This window comes from Sorex fumeus, unplaced genomic scaffold (assembly GCF_029834395.1).
Source record: "Sorex fumeus unplaced genomic scaffold, SorFum_2.1 ptg000006l, whole genome shotgun sequence".
Lineage (NCBI taxonomy): Eukaryota > Metazoa > Chordata > Mammalia > Eulipotyphla > Soricidae > Sorex > Sorex fumeus.
In genome coordinates, this window is record NW_026606063.1 from 53,757,164 (window position 1) to 53,776,882 (window position 19,719).

Genomic DNA, 19,719 nt, shown 5'->3' on the forward strand with positions numbered 1-19,719 from the left:
TCTCTCCACTACTGTTTAATATAGTACTGGAAGTACTTGCAGTAGCGATTAGGCAAGAAAAAGATATTAAGGGCATCCACATAGGAAAGGAAGAAATCAAGCTCTCACTTTTCGCAGATGATATGATCCTATACTTAGAGAACCCAAAACCTCTACCAAGAAACTCCTAGAAATGATAGACTTGTATAGTAAAGTTGCAGGCTATAAAATCAATACCCAAAAGTCCATGGCTTTCCTATACACAAATAGTGAGAGAGAAGAAAATGACAGGAATAAAACAATCCCATTCACAATTATACACCAGAACATCAACTACCTAGGAATTAGTTTAACTAAGGAAGTAAAGGACCTGTACAAAGAAAACTACAAAACACTCCTTCTTGAAATAAACGAAGACATGAGGAAATGAAAAAATATCCCCTGCTCATGGATCAGGAGAATTACTATTGTCAAAATGGCAATACTTCTCAAAGCACTGTACAAATTCAATGCGATCCCTATTAGGATACCCATGACATTCTTCAATGAAATGGAGCAAACACTCCTGAAATTTATGCCCCCTATAATAGCTAAAGCAGTTCTTGGGAAAAAGAAAATGGGAGGAATTAACCTCCCGAACCTCAAACTCTTCTACAAAGCAGTAATAATTAAAACAGCATAGTACTGGAACAAAGGCAGAGCTGCAGACCTATAGAACAGGGTTGAATATACTGACATCTCCCCTCAATTATATGATCATCTAATCTTTGATAAAGGGGCAAGAAATGTGAATTGGAGTAAGGAAAGCCTTTTTCACAAATGGTGCTGGCAAAACTGGACGACTACATGCAAAAAACTGGGCTTATATCTCTGCCTAACACCATGTACAAAAGTAAGATCAAAATGGGTCAAAGACCTCAAGATCAGACCAGAATCCATAAGGTACATTGCAGACAAAGTTGGCAAAATCCTCCATGACATTGAACCTAATGGTATCTTCAAAATGTCACGCCACTGGCCAACAAGTGAAAACAGAGATAGACAAATGGGACTATCTTAAACTAAGAAGCTTCTGCACCTCAAAAGAAATAGTGACCAAAATACAAAGACAGTCTACAGAATGGGAAAGGATATTCTCCAAATACATATCCGACAAGGGGTTGATATCAGGGATATACAAAGTACTGGTTGAACTCCACAAGAAGAAAACATCCAACCCCATCAAAAAGTCGGGCAATGAAATGAACAGAGACTTTCTCAAAGAAGAAATCCAAATGGCTAAAAGGCACATGAGAACATGCTCTACATCATTAATCATCAGGGAGATGCAGATCAAAACAACAATGAGATATCATTTCACAGCACAGAGATTGGCACACATTCAAAAGAACAAAAGCAACCTGTGTTGGCGCATATGTGGCAAGAAAGGGACCCTCCTTTCACTGCTGGTGGGAATACCGACTGGTTCAACCCTTTTGGAATACAATATGGACGACTCTCAAAAAATTAGCAATTGAGCTCCCATTTGACCCAGCAATACCACTACTGGGAATATACCCCGGAGAGGCCAAAAAGTATAGTCGAAGTGACATCTGCACTTGTTCATTGCAGCACTGTTTACAATAGCTAGAATCTGGAAAAAACCTGAGTGCCTGAGAACAGATGACTGGCTAAAGAAACTTTGGTACATCTACACAATGGAGTACTATGTAGCAGTTAGAAAAAAAATGAAGACATGAAATTTACATACAAGTGGTACTACATGGAAAATGTTATGCTAAGCGAAATGAGTCAGAAAGAGAGGGACAGACATAGAAAGATTGCATTCATCTGGGTAACATAAAGTAACAAAATAAGAGACTAACACCCGAGAACAGCTGTGATAAATACCAGGTTGTTCACTCCATGGCTTAGAGGCCAGCCGCACACTCTAGGGGTAAGGCAGCTCAGATAGAAAAGGGAGCACCAAATAAAGGGTGCTGCGAAGATCTGCTCAGGATGGGAGATGCCTGCTGAAAGTAATCTATGGACCAAACATGACTGCCACCCAATGTCTCTTCTGAAGACCACAGCACCCAAAAGGAGAGATAGAACAAAAGGGAGTGCCCTGACACAGAGGCAGGGTGGGATGGGGAACGGGGGGTCGGAGGGATACTGGGATTGATCAGGGTGGAGAATGGACACTGATGGTGGGATGGGTACTCGATCATTGCATAACTGAAACCCAAGCACAGCAACTTGTAAGTCCACAACTGTACCTCATGGTGTTTCACTAATAAAAATATATATATATATATCTTATATAAAAATGTTCTAGGTGAAGGATGTTAGAATAACTTGACTTAAATAAATTTTTGTACTACTATCAACATCTTGCTATACTGTTTAATATGGTTATAGAAAAGTTATGAGAAATCCAAAAACTAAAACACAATTAAAAAATTTAAAACACTTCCTACGAAAAAGAACAAAACAATATCTACTTATGGTTAAAACTAGAGCACAAAATTCATTTTACAAACTTCGAGTTTCTTACAAAGTTTTAAAAATCAAGAAAATTACAGAATAAAACCGTATGATCCCAGCACAGAGGAATCAACATCCATTGGACTCAAGATTAGTGAGAATAAGTTGTGATGTTTTAAACCACTTAGTTTTGCAGTAGTGTGTTATAGAGCAACATTTGCTGGTTAAATATATAAATAATGTATGAAATCTGATACATGAGATAATTAAATGCACTTACAAACACACACACACACATACATACACACAAACACAGGAGCTTTGATATTTGTGTGATACTAGGTTGTTATGTGAAATGTCAGAGCTTTATTTGATTTAATTATTAGCATGTATTGGTTGGATGAACCTGAATATTAAATGAAGTCAAGTTTTTAGCTTATAAATAATTGTAGTGGTTGCTATATAACAATGAGCTTCAAACTTATCAATCTGTTGTGCACTCTTAAACATTCTGGTTGTATTTCTTGACAGGTCACACTAGTTACACTATTAATTTTCTTTAGATTTATATTTTTTTCTAGTAGAATGAATAACAGCTAGCAAGTGCAGTAGTTTTACTTCTATAGCATTCTTAATATCCTTATATGACAAAGAAAGTCAGCCATAAAGAAGTTAAAAAATATTTTGTCTCATAGGTTGTTCATAGGAGTTTAAATTCAGTCATCAGAAATGGAGAATTGGTTTACCAATCAAGTTTACCTGACAATGGGAGGGGTCTTTGGTACCTCAGTAAGGGGAAGTGGGCACTAGAAAGGGGAAGTGGGCACTCTGGTGGTGAGTGTGATATTGTATCGATGTATGGATGAAACAAACTTTAACAGTACATGCTACAATAAAAAGAGGGTAAAATATATATAAAAATACTATAAGTAAATTTCAAATATTAGCTGGAGATCTTCAAAGCAGGAATATGTATCTAAAAATTTCTGCACATACCTTTATTGCATTGGCTGGAGTGACAGCACAGCGGGTAGGGTGTTTGCCTTGAACGGGGCCCACCCAGCCGACCCAGGTTTGATTCCTCTGCCCCTCTCAGAGAGTCCAGCAAGCTACTGAGAGTGTCTCGTCCACATGTAAAAGCCTGGCAAGCTACCCATGATGTATTTGATATGCCAAAAACAGTAACAAGTCTCACAATTTGTTGTGAGACATTACTGGTGCCTGCTTGAGCAAATTGATGGACAAGGGGAAGACAGTGCTACTTTTTTTGTTTACTACCATTAAAAAGTATTATTTTATTTTTCTTATTAAAATATTTTATTAAAATGTCCAACTTAAATAAAATTTGAAATATTAATTATAAAAATTCATGTAACTAATGGATGTTAGCTAGGCATTCCACAGACTGTACAAGAATCCCACTTTTACACATTCTTTCCATATTAGATGCACACCATTTTACGTTACACTTATTATACTCTCTTACCAATAATTTTTCCTCAGATACCTACATTAATTATTCACTCACATATTTTACATTGGGCTAGAGCGATATCACAGTGGGTTGGGCCTCTTGCACGTGGCTAACCCAGGTTCGATTCCTCTGCCCCTTTCGGAGATCCAGGTAAACTACCAAGAGTATCTTGCCCCCATGGCAAAGCCTGGGAACCTACCCATGTCGTATTCAATATGCCAAAAACAGTAATAACAAGTCTCACAATTTGTTGTGAGACGTTACTGGTGCCTGCTCTAGAAAATCTATGAACAACAGGAGGACAGTGCAGTGCAGTGCTATATTTTACATCATTTTTGATATCCATTTGGAAAAATTATTTTTTTGGCATTTTGGTTTATTAATCTATTATTTGTAAGATTGTATACATAAAACCTTCCAGTGCCACACCCTCACCAGACTGTCCTCACGGCTTCTCTCTACCATTATCCCAGTGTCCCCACCCTGTGATAAGTGTAGGTAAGCCTCATAATGAAGACCAGTTCTATTTCTGCTGTCTTTGGTATTTGTTATTCCCCTACTTTATATGTTTCTTTATATCTAACACATGAGAGAGATTATTTGATCATTTTTCTTTATGCAGCCTTAATTTTTGATCCTTTTAAAAATTGGAGTCAGAGAATACACCCAACTCTTTCATTACTAGCTGTTAAATATTCCTGAGAACACTTTATGCACTATTAGTTTATCTAGCACCCCAAATCCTAATGGATTTTGAACTCTTATGAGAGTAAGACAATTTTCCTCACCACTCATGTTGGTTATTTGATTTTTTGGGGTTTGCTTTATTTTGGGGCTACACCTGGTGATGCTCAGGATTTACTCCTGGCTCTGTACCAAGGAATTACTCCTGGAAGTGCTCAGGGGACCATATGGGATGAACCTGGGTCAGCTGCATGCAAGGCAAGAGCCCTTCCTGCTATACTTCCTCTCCAGCCCCTTCATGTAAAGGATGCCTGAATAATTGAATACCTGAAAACAGATACAGAGTGTATAGAAATCCAGCAAGACAGCATTTAAAAAGAGTATTTTAATTTCTAGTTGAAAGCTATTTCATGTGAACAAGTTCTATGTACTTGGTTTATATGTGATCCTCTGAACCACAAATTATATGTCACTATTTTCCTTAGTTTGTACCTAAAAAGAGAGAATATATTTGATAGTAACTTATTAAGAGTCATGGTACATGCCTCATTGCCTGCTTATCAATAAGAATAACTTTCTCAATATCTAAATCATTAAGAGAAAGAATGGATTTCTTTTAAAACTAATTTTATCATCTCACAATATCTGGAAGACTCTGTTGGTAAAAATTGTTTCTGAAATGTTCACAGCCTTTACTTCTTTGTGTATTGTGTATCTCTCATGTAGAGAAAGCATATATAGAAGTTTAATTGTGTATTGTTTCTTGAAATTGTTTTAAGATCCACTTATCTTTCCAGAAATCTTTGCCTTGTTAATGAGGTTCTCATTTGAATATATTGAAAAAATGTTCCAAAATTGTACAACTGTTCAATGTACATTAAACTTTTACTTCTATTTTTTTCCTGAGTACTTTATTTTCTTTTGTTTATATTGTAACTTTTACTCTTTTTGTTCAGGATAAGGTGACAGTTTCTCAATTATTATGTTGGGGTTTGGGGACAGGGCTATGATTTTGTGCACCTACTGGTGCTCAGGGGCTGTTTCTAGATTTACAAAGTTCAGAAATAAACTCTGGTAGTGCCTTAGGATCATATTCTAGTACCAGAAATTAAAACAAGAATCAAATCTTCTGCTTGCAAATCAAGCACTTTACCTTTTACACTCTCCAGCCCTTCTCAGGGTGTTCGTAATGGGAATGTCAATGCTGAAATTGTCTTATAAACAGTTTGTATTTTGGAATATAGTGTCCATCTACATAAAAGAAGATAAGTTCTAAAAATAGCTTACAACACATTTACTTTACAATACGTTCTACTTCTAAATCCAGAGTACGCAAGCAGAAATTTGATAACATTTCAAGCACCATTGATTATACCAGGTTCTTAGGAGAAAGATGGATTAAAATGTACATTTTCTAGGTCATAAAAGGAACTATAATAAAAACCCTGTGTTTATAAACAGGGCTAAACTGTTTCTAGTAATTATATCTATGGAGTAGTAGTTTGAGTATTGGTAGTCTAGTGAACTAATTTCACATTTACATGAGCAAATTAAAGTTTTCATTTTAGATATGGTTTACTGGTTTTTTGTGTACACTATCACATATCCTGTAGTTAAGATTTCATTTTAGATGATTAATAATATTTTTATATTAAGAAGCTAATTGACTTGATGCTCTTTTTTACCCTTTTCTTTTTGAATGAAAGGATATATAAAGAACTATAATTACAATAAAGAGAAATGGAGCATGCATAGCTTTAATTTTAAATGAAGTCTTTCAGCAGTGCTGTTCTGGGATTACCAGATTGTTTACACTGTAAAGTACTATAACTTTTAAAGTAGTAACATGCCTAGGTTTTATTGTTACTGTCAGCTCCTGAGAAAGAGGATTGGAAGCAAGATAACATTTATCTTTTTGAGTCAGTGGGATTTGAGAAACAAAGACTGCCAGTTCTGTCTTCTTAAAGAAGAATTTACCCTTTTTCCCAGGTTCATTTTTCCTGAATAGAGCTAAATTGTTTGTAGATAGCTTGAGTTAACACATGAAAAACCCAAGGCAACTTGTTAAATTTCAATTACAAACAATGGTTACTTTGTAAATATGTCTACGCAATATTTGGAGCCTAGTAATTAAAACGCCATTTATCTGAAATCCAAATTTAAGTGAAATGAACCCTAGTGAAACTATGAAACAGAACTTACCTGGTAGTAACAACAATGTTTTTATCTACATTGTTAGGGTATTGCAATGGTGAAGACACCTCCCTGTATATCTCGCCAGTGTTCCAGAGACAGCAAATACAGAATAGAGATTGTAAAATTACAAAATAGAAAGTATATATAGCAGAGTTACTAACCTCTTAAAGATCATAAACTAATTTAATTAAATTAATGAAGTTATTTATTAAACATTTTATTATAATTTTAGGCAATATGATTACAACAGTGTTTATGTTTGTATATTATTGATGTACAAAGTTACTTCACATCACTTTTGATCAAAACTTTGTACATCAATAATATACAAACATAAACACTGTTCACCCACCCCCTGTTGGTTTTTTTCTTTCCTGTGCAACAGTTTCTTTTTACTTTTTTTAAAGATTTTTCATTTATTTATTTATTTTTTACAAAGTTGTTCATGATAATTTGTTACAAATATTCAATATAATAATCTCAATCCCACCACTATTACATCTTCCCACTACCAATATCTCCAGTTTTTCCAACCATTCCTTAAGCCTGCCCCCACACATAGTAGGACCTCAATAATTTATTTTATACTGTTTGTTATAAATAATTTGATAAGATAATGATGAATAAATGTTTCCTAAGAAGAAAGTTAGTAAGATAGTTGTATATCACTATAGAGCCAATAAACCCTTGTATAAGAAATTACCAAAATGTTGTTACAGATTAAGACTCTTGTGTTTATATTTTGTTAATTAAGATTGATTACCTTGTATGTTATTTTCCATCCAATCTTCTACCCTTCTTTAGGTCACCTCAGGTCCATCTTCATTCTTTCCTACACCTCTTCCCACTGTTTGTTAATTCATTCTATAAACAAGTAAAATTATTTATAAAAACAGAAGTGTATAGAAAGAAATAAATGCTTTGCTGTCTGTGTGGTGATTGAATGTCTTCTTTGTAACCAGGAACTTGTGTTTATTGATTGTTATAAATAGGCTGATGCCAACTCTTCATACTCCCCAAATTCTAGGTGTCAGAATTCTGGTTTGACGGAGTATTATAAGCACCTCTTCATCCATATTGCTAAGTGGTCAAAAGTGGTAGATAAGGATAAGTTCTTGTCCCTGGAAACCTAGTTTCATTTTAGGTGTTCTCTTTATCAATTTTAATTCCATGATTTCTTAGTTGTCATTATATTGATATCTTTTATTTTTCTGACAATCCTAACAAGATGACAATTTACCAAAAGACTTTTAGGATTGTTATCTCTATTATGTACGTTATGGTATTGCATCAGATCCAAAAATATTCCCAACAATATCTAATCTCAATACTTCATTCTCTTTATACCTCTGACTATATCAAGAAGAGCTGGCACTTATTTACGCCAATCTGCAACTGATTATCAGACAGAAGTACCCATTATTCTGATCAAAGAATAAGTGGACACGAAGTATAAATCCAATAAAGTCATGTCATGTATCATTTAATAATATTTCAGAAAACTGAACATATAGTCTATAGTAGTGCTAATAGCTATACTGTATAGCATAAGTGTATAATGTTCTCTGCTATCTAGTTTTTTACATTCTGTGGCATTTATACAGTGGAAAAATACATTTTACAGAATGGTTCAGGCATGACTGAAATCTTGAAGTCTATATCTACTCCCACTACAATAGATTGATTTAGCACTAGAATGGGGTCTGAAGCTGGAAATATATGACAAAACTGTAGTGTAATCATGAGCCAGAGATAAGACCAATAAAGCTGACAGCTTCCTTTCAGTATGTGAAGTACTATTAACATGTCAGTGCAGCAATTTGTGTTATAAGTTGTGAGCCATCAGTAGTATGAATTGAAGTAAATGTGTTAAGGAGAACTCCCTCACTTGACATATGATCTACTGGAGTAAATATTGTCCTATCTGTGCATGGCTGTCGTGCTTAGATCCACAACCTCCTGCATAGCCTAATGACTATAATGGCAAATAGGAAATGGGCATGCCCCTCAAAAGCTCTTGTCATCATCCTTACCACACAAAACCAATAAAGGTGCCATGAAACTTTTCTTCAAAAAAAAGATGCCACCAATTCACACTGAACAGAGTCAGACAAAGACAGATTTGGATTATGAAGAAAGATTTAAAGTCCAACCAATTTCACCATTTTTATCTGGCTATTTTAATAATGTCACAATGTCTTTATATTTTAGACTCATATATTGTATAAACCACAATTCCTTTTCTAAGTCATTATGATAAATTGTAATTGGTTAAGTACTTGTATTAAGAAAGTTTGTATGACATGATTACATGATTACCTTTTACTACCAAACTTCCTTCCTTCCTTCCCTCCCTCCCTCTTTCTTTCTTTCTTTCTTTCTTTCTTTCTTTCTTTCTTTCTTTCTTTCCGTCCTTCCTTCCATCCTTCCTTACCTTCCTTCATTAATTTTTGTTTTGGGGGACATATCTGTGGTGCTCAGGGCTCACTACTGGCTTTGTGTTCAGGGATTCATGGCAGTGCTCAGAAACTGTGTGAGATGTCAGGGATCAATCCCTGGATGGCCACATGCAAGGCAAACACATTACCCAGTGTACTATTTCTCTGTTTCAAGATTGCGTCCTTTTAATGTATCAACAACAGAATTATGACTTAATTTTCTCCTTGTCAGTCACATAAATTTTGTACTCTCCTAATGTATGTAGCCACCTATCTAGGGAAGGCAGTAGACTTTGTTCTCCAGTCTCCAGTCTTCCTTCTCCCACTGCCTATGTAACAGATATTTAGATACATTTGTATCACTTGTATCACTTGTCATCCTGTTGCTAATCCATTTGCTGGAGCTGGTACCGGTAACATCTCCATTCATCCCTGTTGTGTACTAGTATAGCCCAATGGGGTCAGCTCAATCCAGGAACACGAAGAGCCTCAAATCGTATGTTGAGGGTTTTGAAGAAGTCTGACCATCTCGTAGGTGAGCTGTCATGTGTCCTTTTGATGTCCCGGGGAATCCAGTCGGTAATTGCTCTAGTCCAGCGGTCATCTCCAAATCTCATTACCTGTCCAGCTCATCTGATTTTCCACACCTTGGCAAACGAGACAGAGTCTCTGATTCTTGATCGTTGATGGGGGTTCAGAATTGAACTGAACTCTGGATTCCTTCTCTCACATGAGTGAAATGTGATAGTCCAAGCATAGCTCTTTTTGATTCCTTTTAGGGAGATCCAAATAGCATTCTCATCCTGTTTTGGCCCAGGTCTCTGAGGTGTATGCTAGTGCAGGAAGAACAGTGGAGTTGAGAAGATGTGCCCGGTGCTGGAGGTTCTTTGTCCTCTTAACAACTTCTTCGACATTCTTGAAGGCACTCCACAACTGCTCTCTTCCTCCTGTGCAGTTCAGGTGCCAGGTCGTTTGTTATGTTGAGTTCTCGACCCGAGTACACATAACTGCTGCATTCGGAGATGTTCGTTCCACTGAGGACAAATGGAAGGTCAGGGACTAGTCCATTTCTTCATGAGATTCAGCTGCAGTTCGACTTTTCCACACTCACGGTCTGAGGGGGCCAGCATTCTTGCCGCTTGGCTGATGTTTGGTCTTATTAGAATGGTGTCATCAGTGGAGAGGAGGCAGTATAGTTGCCAACCGTCTATCTTCACTCCCATTCCTTCCCATTCCAGTTGTCGCATGACGTTCTAGAGGGTGGCACTGAAGAGTTTTAGTGAAATGGTATGAACCCATCTCTTTACGTTGATGATCACTTCCTTGTAGAATAGTGAGATATTGATGATGAATCCATAATGCAGCTCACGGAGAATCCTGATGTACTGAGTTAGAACGCCCTGTTTGACTAGGGATTTGATGACTGCTTCAGTCTCAACAGAATCAAAGGCCACTTTAAATCGATGAATATTAGGCAGAGTGGCATCTCAAACTCCCGCAAAACCTCAATGAGCTTGGTTACCGTGTGGATATGGTCGATTGTGCTGAATCCATTTTGGAATCTGGCTTGCTTGCATGGTTGTCCTTCATCTAGGGTTCTGCCAATCCTATTCAGGATGACTCGAGTGAATAACTTGTAGACGACGGACAACAGGCAGATAGGGCAATAGTTTCTGATGTCATGGATGTCTCCCTTCTTGTACAACAGGACAGTCCTGCTGGTTTTCCACTGAGACGAAACTTTGCATTCAGACAGGTAGCGTGTGAAGAGCTGAGCCAGTGTATTGACGAGTACTGGCGACAGATTCTTCAGGTGTTTGGGTATAACCTTCTCTGAAACAGGTGCTGTATGCTTCTTTACTGATGAAATGGCATGTCAGATTTCGGAAGGGAGAATGCTTCAAACAACATATCCATCCTACGGAATTTGGTATGTGGGCAGATGGATGTGGATATTGAATAGTTCTAAGTAGAAGTCATGGATAACCTTTTCAATTGCCCTTCTGGAAGATGTCATAGATCCATCAGGACGTCGGAGGGCAGTCATCTTGGTCTTATAGCTGGTGAAGGACAGGCGGGCACTGTGAATACTTTTCCCAGCTTCTGCCACATTGGCCAACACTGCTGAGCTTCTCTCTTTGAGATCTTCCTTTATCGCTTTTCTGCACAGCTTTGCAAGCTTGGATGTTAGCTTGTGATTGCCTGAGGCTCATGACAAACCATGTTGATGCATGAGTTTGAGAGTTTCTGAAGACAGGTGTCTTTTTTGTGGCTCGTTGGTTCACCATCTTGTGGCAAGGGGTGGCAACAGTGCCAACCTCGAAGAGTGAACTAACACAGATTGTTACAACATGCCACCCACATGGCAGAGCCTGGCAAGCTACCTGTGCCATATTCGATATGCCAAAAACAGTAAAAAAAATGGGCCTCATTCCCATGACCCTGGAAGAGCCCCCAATACAACAGCATTGAGAGGGAAAAACAGGACAAACAGAGAGGCTGCTAAAATCTCAAGACTAGTTCGCTAGCCTAGTTTGCTAGGCTGCTAAAACAAAGAAGGACTAAAATGACTATCTGCACTTTTAACGCATGTACACTGACTGGCATTGGGAGCATTTGTTGAGGAACTGAAGGTGCAAGCCCAGAAAACCAAGTTTGATGTCATTGGATTGACCAAGAGGAGAAGGCATTGATCACATCACGCCATTTTCAACACTGGAGAAGAACTGTTCCTCGGAACATGGTGCGGTAGAGGCATCGGTGGTGTTGGTGTCCTGTCAACATGAACTTGGCCATGAACATTGACTTGTTTGAATTCCTAACAACCTGTATCAGATGCTTGCATTTGAGTAGATGTAGATGATTGCTGGCAGTTTCTATCTTCGTCGTCTATGCACCGAGATCCAACTACAATGAAGAAGAAATTGAGAAGTTCTACATGAAGCCTGAGAAGTTCCATAAAGAAGACCACACCTTGTACAAGGTCATTGTCGGTGATTTTAATGCCAAGATAGGACCGAGAAGGTTGCCAAAGAATTCCACATTGGGACCCATAGCCTAGAATGGAAGGGACAGGGTGAGAAACTGTCTGAGTTCATCATGTTTACCAAAACCGTCCATGGTAACTCAGAGTTTCAGAAGGCTGAATTTAAATGTTGGACATGAGAGTCTACCGGTGGACAGTTCCACAACGAAATTGACCATATTATATTCAATTGACGGTTTTGCCCGACCGATGTTGCTGTTGTCCCAAAATTCCAAACAAAAACAGACTACTGTCTCCTTCATGCAAAATTTTACTTCGCAGAGTGGGGAGAAAGGGCTGAAAAGTTTAAGAAAAGAACTCCCAGAATGACCACCAACTGGGAGCTCTTCGACACTATTGCAGCAATACGGGAAGATGCTGTCTTTGACAACATAAACAAAGAATATAATCGATTGGTTCAGCACCTCCAGAATTGTGTGAGGAACTGAAAGAAATAGATACATTGTAGACATCAAAATTCCTTTGTATGCATTTTTTTCAGCACAACTCTGAGAACCATAAAGTTAAATAATATGTCTCAGGGCAGTTGATAAAGTTTGTGGAGAGAGAAGACAATTCTAAAGAGATGCACAGAAAAGAATAGGAATATAAAGATAGCTGTGCCAAAGGCAAACGTGACTGAAATCCACCTCTTTCCCTCTGTCAGGCAATATTTATAGAAAGGTAAAGGTAAGGTAAGGTAAAGGCCCTCCCGTCGATCGTCGATTTGCTCGAGCGGGCCCAGTAACATCTCCATTGGAGACTTTGTTGTTACTGTGTCTGGCATATCGAATACTCTCGGTAGCTTGCTGGGCTCTCCGAGAGGGGCAGAGGAATCGAACTCGGGTCGGCCATGTTGGCCGCTTGTAAGGCAAATGCCCTACCCGCTGTGCTATCGCTCCAGCCCACAGCGGTAGGGCGTTCGCCTTACAAGCGGCCAACATGGCCGACCCGAGTTCGATTCCTCCGCCTCTCTCGGAGAGCCCGGCAAGCTACCGAGGGTATTCGATATGCCAGACACAGTAACAACAAAGTCTCCAATGGAGACGTTACTGGGCCCGCTCGAGCAACATTTATAGAAAATTTTAGAAAAATGTAAGTCATCACAAATCAATAAAGAATAAAAATTAACCTGCGTTTTTTTCCTTCGAAAGTGTTTCCTACTAAGCTTTTGTCACCATCTTCTGTCCATTGCTATAAAAATTATATGAAGCACAGTAGTTGTATTCTGAATAACTTTTCTAGGTAATATACCTGTATATCACATTGCACAAGTCTATATGCATCTTTATAAGGTTATGATCCCGTCACTAATATTGTTACAGATAAAATTAGCCATATATACAAGTGTTTTATCTTCATTCTAAATAATATGATGAGAAATCACGTACAAAGATATTTGGTTACATATACTACCAGAAATACATGGTATATTTATTATTTGTTTTATTTATGAAAGTTTACTTCAAAATTATTTTCATATTTTTCTCGTATGTGAATGATTATAAAGTTTGTAAGGTTGTAAAAAAAAGACTTCCTGTAGACCCATATTGTAGTAACTTGTAGATATTTAAAGTCATATTTGTATCTTTCTATTAAATAATTTATCATTTAACTATAAATAAACTTTACGTTAGCCTGCTATTTTATTAGTATTGAATAATGGAAAGTAACAAATATGGTTTATCTAGTTGGAAGAGTCATGAACAAATAAGGAATTAGAATGATAAATAAAAATGAGTTCTGTGTGCAGTGAGGATTATGACAAAGACTGAGATAATTAAAACTGTGGCAAGTCAGGGAAACCATCTTTATTAATAGAGATATAAGTCTCAAATGATATAAGCAAAGTGTAGGAGGAATAACATCAATAAAAGAGAGAACAACTTTTACAAAGGTCCTAAGGCTGCCTATTTTAGACATCTGAAAAATTAGCATGAACAGAGCACAATGAGCCAGGAAACAATAATGCAAGGTGAGCTTGTAGAGCTAGACAGCTTTACATAAGCTTTGGTAATGACTTTGGTTGGGAGGGGTTGCATTTTGCAGCTAAAATTGTAGCCATCTATAGAAGACTTGAAATTTTCTGAGAAATACGTTTAAATGTCCTTTTCTTTTTAAGAAACAGCCGTGTCATTTTCAATGTGAAATAGTTCTAATTAATTATTTAAGATTTGAAACCAACAGGGATAATTAAAGGTACACTTCTGAAAGAGGCAATGATTCAGTCAGATTTATGTTCTCAACACACATTGGGATTTTGGTTACCTAAAAACAGCAGAGGCAGCTGGCTCCTGCCAGAATGTGACTGCTCCTGCCTAAAGAAAGCTATCATAGGATATAATTTTATGAAGACAATTCTATCCATGCCAGATAGCTTGATTTTAAGTTTTTAACATACAAACTTTGTAAGCTGTCTTTTTTTTGAGAATTCAAGCTATCCAATTCTTGTACAAATATTTAGGATTATTTTCTCAGAAATATGTTTGCTGAACAGAGTTACAATGTACTGCTTTCTTTTAATCTTCCTTTTGTGATTTTAACCAGCGAGTTAAGTAATTAAATAACTAAAATAGACTTTCAGAGTTCTGTATCTATAAAAAACATCATAAAAAAGATTTAAATTCTATAAAAACACATCTCTTAAACTATGTCATGCATACTATTTAAGTAATTTATACTCTGGTATACTATATGCTTCAGGACTTCCATGTGTTGGCTCTATTCCATATATCAACTGTAAAAGACAGGGGCTGATATTTCAATTGATATATTGATTTTTATGTGAAGAGACAGGTTCAGAGGAGATGACATCATTTATATGGTAATTTTAAGAGTGGCAAATATTAAAAACAAGAGGTAAACATAGTCTCAAAAGTCGTAGAGTCAAGAATCAAACTGCATCTGGTTTGTTCTTATTTTTTTCCCAGGAGAATAAGTAGTTTATTCTATTATTTCCTTTTCTTGTATGAGTTTTCCTATATCATGTCTCACAATCAGAAACTCTACTACATCCTTTGTAATAAATACTTATGCATATTTAAAGAATACCTTATGGTTATACTCTGGATGATCAAGGCTCAAGGTTAGAATGCTGCATAAAAACTATGGGACTTCAATACCCATTTGCTATTAGAACCAGAATCCTTGAATTTTGAACAATGTATATGGCTCTAAGAACCTTGAGCACACATTAAGTATATTTTAAGTTAGATAGATTGTCAAAAATATATTGATCAGTTTTTGGACGTTAACTCTAAATGTTTTTGGCTTCCTCACTGAATTGCCCCTTTCCTTTCTCCCGGAGAAACCTCAGTGTTTTTACCAGCACCCCTAGTCCCTGAATTTATCGTTAACTTTTCCTTCCTCAAGTCAGGCTTGGCTACTTAGGTGACTCTGGACTTTGTATTTGAATTACTTGCTTTCCCATTTCTCCTGTAATATTTTCATATTTTTCATTCATAGAGCAATGATCTTTGCTTAAGCACAGAAAGACTGTTAATGCTATGCTCCTAATATTTGGGAGTTGATTGACTCAAATATAACTACTCCTGGATATCTGTCATAATTACTTCACTAAAGCTTCTGTTGCCGTAGTTCCTAACACACTACAAAGACGGGTCCCACAATGGACCTTTGATGAATCCGGGGTGAACTTCAAAACTACCCTGGCCTCAAAATGGGACAGTATAGAAAACATGGTCTTGACAGGCGCTCCTTGAGGAAGGACAAGCTGAAATGACTTGAGGACTTAGTCTGGGATTTACGGTAAAAGCCTTGTTTGCTTTCAGAGCCCAGAGAACTAAGTTTTGGAATCTTATATCTCTTACTGTGTTTATCCAAATAACTGCAGTATTAATGAGAAGTAAACTTAAGGTAAGGTAAAGGTAAAGGCCCTCCCACTGATCGTCGATTTGCTCGAGCGGGCCCAGTAACGTCTCCATTGGAGACTTTGTTGTTACCGTGTCTGGCATATCGAATACTCTGGGTAGCTTGCCGGGCTCTCCGAGAGGGGCGGAGGAATCGAACTCGGGTCGGCCATGTTGGCCACTTGTAAGGCGAACGCGCTACCCGCTGTGCTAAACTTAATTGTTTAATATATACAACTAAATGGAAAGAGAAAAGCAATATAGATGTTCCTGGGAGACAGAGTGTCTCCTTGATTTAATACCCCCAAGAGAATTCCCTCATCCAAAATGCTTTACCTCTGTAAATGATCAATCACACGTCCATGCAGTCCTATACTTTGACCCCCCTGTGATCTTCTATAAGTATGTCAACAATTCTGCATTAACTGGCCATTTTGACCATTCAGTCTGTGGTACTTCATCTCTTTGTTCCTCTGCTTGTGAGGCCAGGGAGGCTTCTTGGCAACTAAACATCATGTACCAACATTCTGAACTCACAACTAGTGATCTAAATTATAGTGTCTACTTAATGTTTAAAGACAGATTAATATAATAAGCAGAACTATTGTGAAGTCAAGCTCTTAGTTTTTTAGTGAATATGTTTATTCTGAATATTAACTTTTATTGCTAGGAATAATATGTGTAAATTGTTTTGTTAATACATGACAAATTCTAAAGACAAATTACATGATACTAGTTAACCCTGTATTTTTTTTTTTCTTTTTGGTTCACACCTGGCAATACACAGGCATTACTCCTGACTTTGCACTCAGGAATTACTCCTGGCGGTGCTCAGGGGACCATACAGGATGCTGGGAAATAAACCCAGGTCAGCTGTGTGAAAGGCAAATGCCCTAGCTGCTTGTACTATCGCTCCAGCCCCAACCATGTATTTTTTTTATTCATAAATAGATTCACTCTGCTATTTTTAACTTCTCTCTTAATTTTTAAAGCTAAGTCAAAAACTCAATTAAATTTATTTTATAATGTTCAGATTTTGATTTGGAGCCACTTCTGGCTGTGCTCAGGGCCTAGTCCTGGCTCTCTGCTTAGGATCACTCCAGGCAGAGCTCTGGAGACAATAGGTGGTGTCAGGAATCAAACATGGGTGGGTCTAGTGCAAGGCAAGTTTGCTACCTCCTGCCCCTGTAGTGTATGTTTCTAAATAAAAATGTTTGGCACAAAAATGATTTACATTGAAAGTAAAAAAAAAGGCAGTGGGAAATTATAACTAACAGAAATCAAAACACTGGATTCATTTACTTACTATTTAAAAAAATTATTTCACCAACTCTTTTTGATAGTGGGTGGTGCAGTGTGTTTGATGAATTTAGGTATGGAGATGAAGGTAGCATGTCATTTAAAAATTAGATCTCTATGTCTAACTTCCAAAACCTGCTCATAAATGTAATAGACTTTCCCAAGAGGCACTCACCCTTATAATTCAGCTGCTATGCTTCATAAATCCATGTCATATGAAAAATGTACACTTAAGACATTTTAAGAACTCCCAGTGAGATCTTAAGGTGGTAAATATGAAACTCCAGGCATCTAACAAGCTGGCCTTTGAGATGAGTTCAGCCCAGATGCTGTCAGATTGCAAATCCAATACCCAAGATGCTAGCTGAGGAGAGTTCTCTCAGAATGATGTAGATATGAAAAGAAAATAAATATTTGTTAGTTTTTAGTAGTGCTTTATGAGTTTGCTGTAATACCAAATAAGCAGAGCCTTTGTATTTGAAAGATTTGCATATATGCACATAGCATTAAAGAATAATAGTGGTTATAAGACGATTATGTTAGAAACAGAAAAAATCAATATAGATTATTGTCTGCAGAAAAACTAGAAAAAATATCTAGTGGCATAGTTTAGAAGGTAGATTTACCAGAAAGTAAATCCAAAGGTTGGATTTTTCAAGTGGAGAAAAATATCTGATCACATTGCCTTCATCAAGCAGAAAAATTAAGCAGTTAAGCAAACCTGAACCAACAATACAAGTATGCATCATTTTTTAAGAAAAAATCTAAAGAATATGATTTTTAGATGAATGAGCAGAAGTATGAGAGTCATTGTAATTGTGCCCATGTTTTCTTTTCTTTTTTAAAAATTTTTTAATAGCGAGACATCATGAGGTACAGTTGCAGACTTACACATTTTTGTGCTTGGGTTTCAATTATACAATGATCAAATGCCCATCCCTCCACCAGTGCCCATTTCCCACCACCACGGATCCCAGTATCCCTCCCACCCCCCACCCCCCAATCCCACCCTACCTCTATGGCAGGGCATTCCCTTTTGTTCTCTCTCTCTTATTGGGTGTTGTGGTTTGCAAAAGAGGCAATGGGTGACAATCATGTTTAGTCTATAGTCTACCCCATGTTTTACTTTCAACAATAAAAAGTTTGCTGAACTATCTCCTAATCAAGAAAAACATTATGTGTCTTTAGCAATAATTCAGCTTTCCTTAATCCATGGCTCTCATGGATATCCTGAGCGGTGTCAAAAATTAAACCAAAAATTGTACTTTCTGCACTGACTTTTCTGTTATCAATTTAACTTTAATATTCCAAGATGTCTTGTCTTATAAGAGAGAGGTTAAAAGACTTTATGCTGTATTCTGTCCCCCAAGTCTTTGAAATTTCACTATTAAGCAGTGTAATTTGCTCTCAGACCTGTTGATTCCCACTAATATTAAATATATAATTTTATTTTCCTCAAATAGGAAATTTGAACTAGCTATCCAACTGGTAACTTAAATTACTTTTCATAAAATAATTATTGGTGTCTTTTATTTATGAAAGAAGTATACTTCTTTGTCTCATGGTCTCAGTATTTGGTCTTATGACTAACTGTGCCAAGTAAGTGTGGCCAGAAGTGACAATATGTCAGTTCTGTGTTGAAACATTGAGACATTGGGAAACAGAACAGTGTACATCCCAGATATCCATTGCTCCTATAGGTTGTACTCTGGATCTGCACTTGAAGCAGACCTCCATCCAACCCAAAGTGAATAATGTCACCTGACCTATCTAAGCTTAGACAAAATGAACTACAGCTAAATAGAAGTCATGAGGATGAAATAAATGTTTACCATTTGAACTTATTGATACAGCAAAACATTTCTTTTAAAGTATCACTATCATGAAATCTAATTTATCGCTCTCCCTATTCCAACTCTTACTCTGCTTTAAAATTTTGGCTCTAATTTGTTTCCTAATTCAAGTTTCATATTGAATCAAGCTAATATGTGGACTATTTTAGTATTTTCTCTATTTTATTGGACATGTGTTCATAGGAAATGATCTGTTTATCTCATAAAATAATATTACATTATCTCAGTGATGAGTGAATCTCATGTGCAAGAAGAAATTCCTATAGCCAATGATTATGAAATTTGAAAAACAAAAACTGCAATAAATATATTAATAAATGTGGGTCATTTACTTTCTCTTTTCAAAACTATGGAGGTAATATTCTGCATAGTAATACTTTTAAAATTTCTTCAAACACTATAGGGTTGATTCCTCTAATAATGCTATGAAAAAATC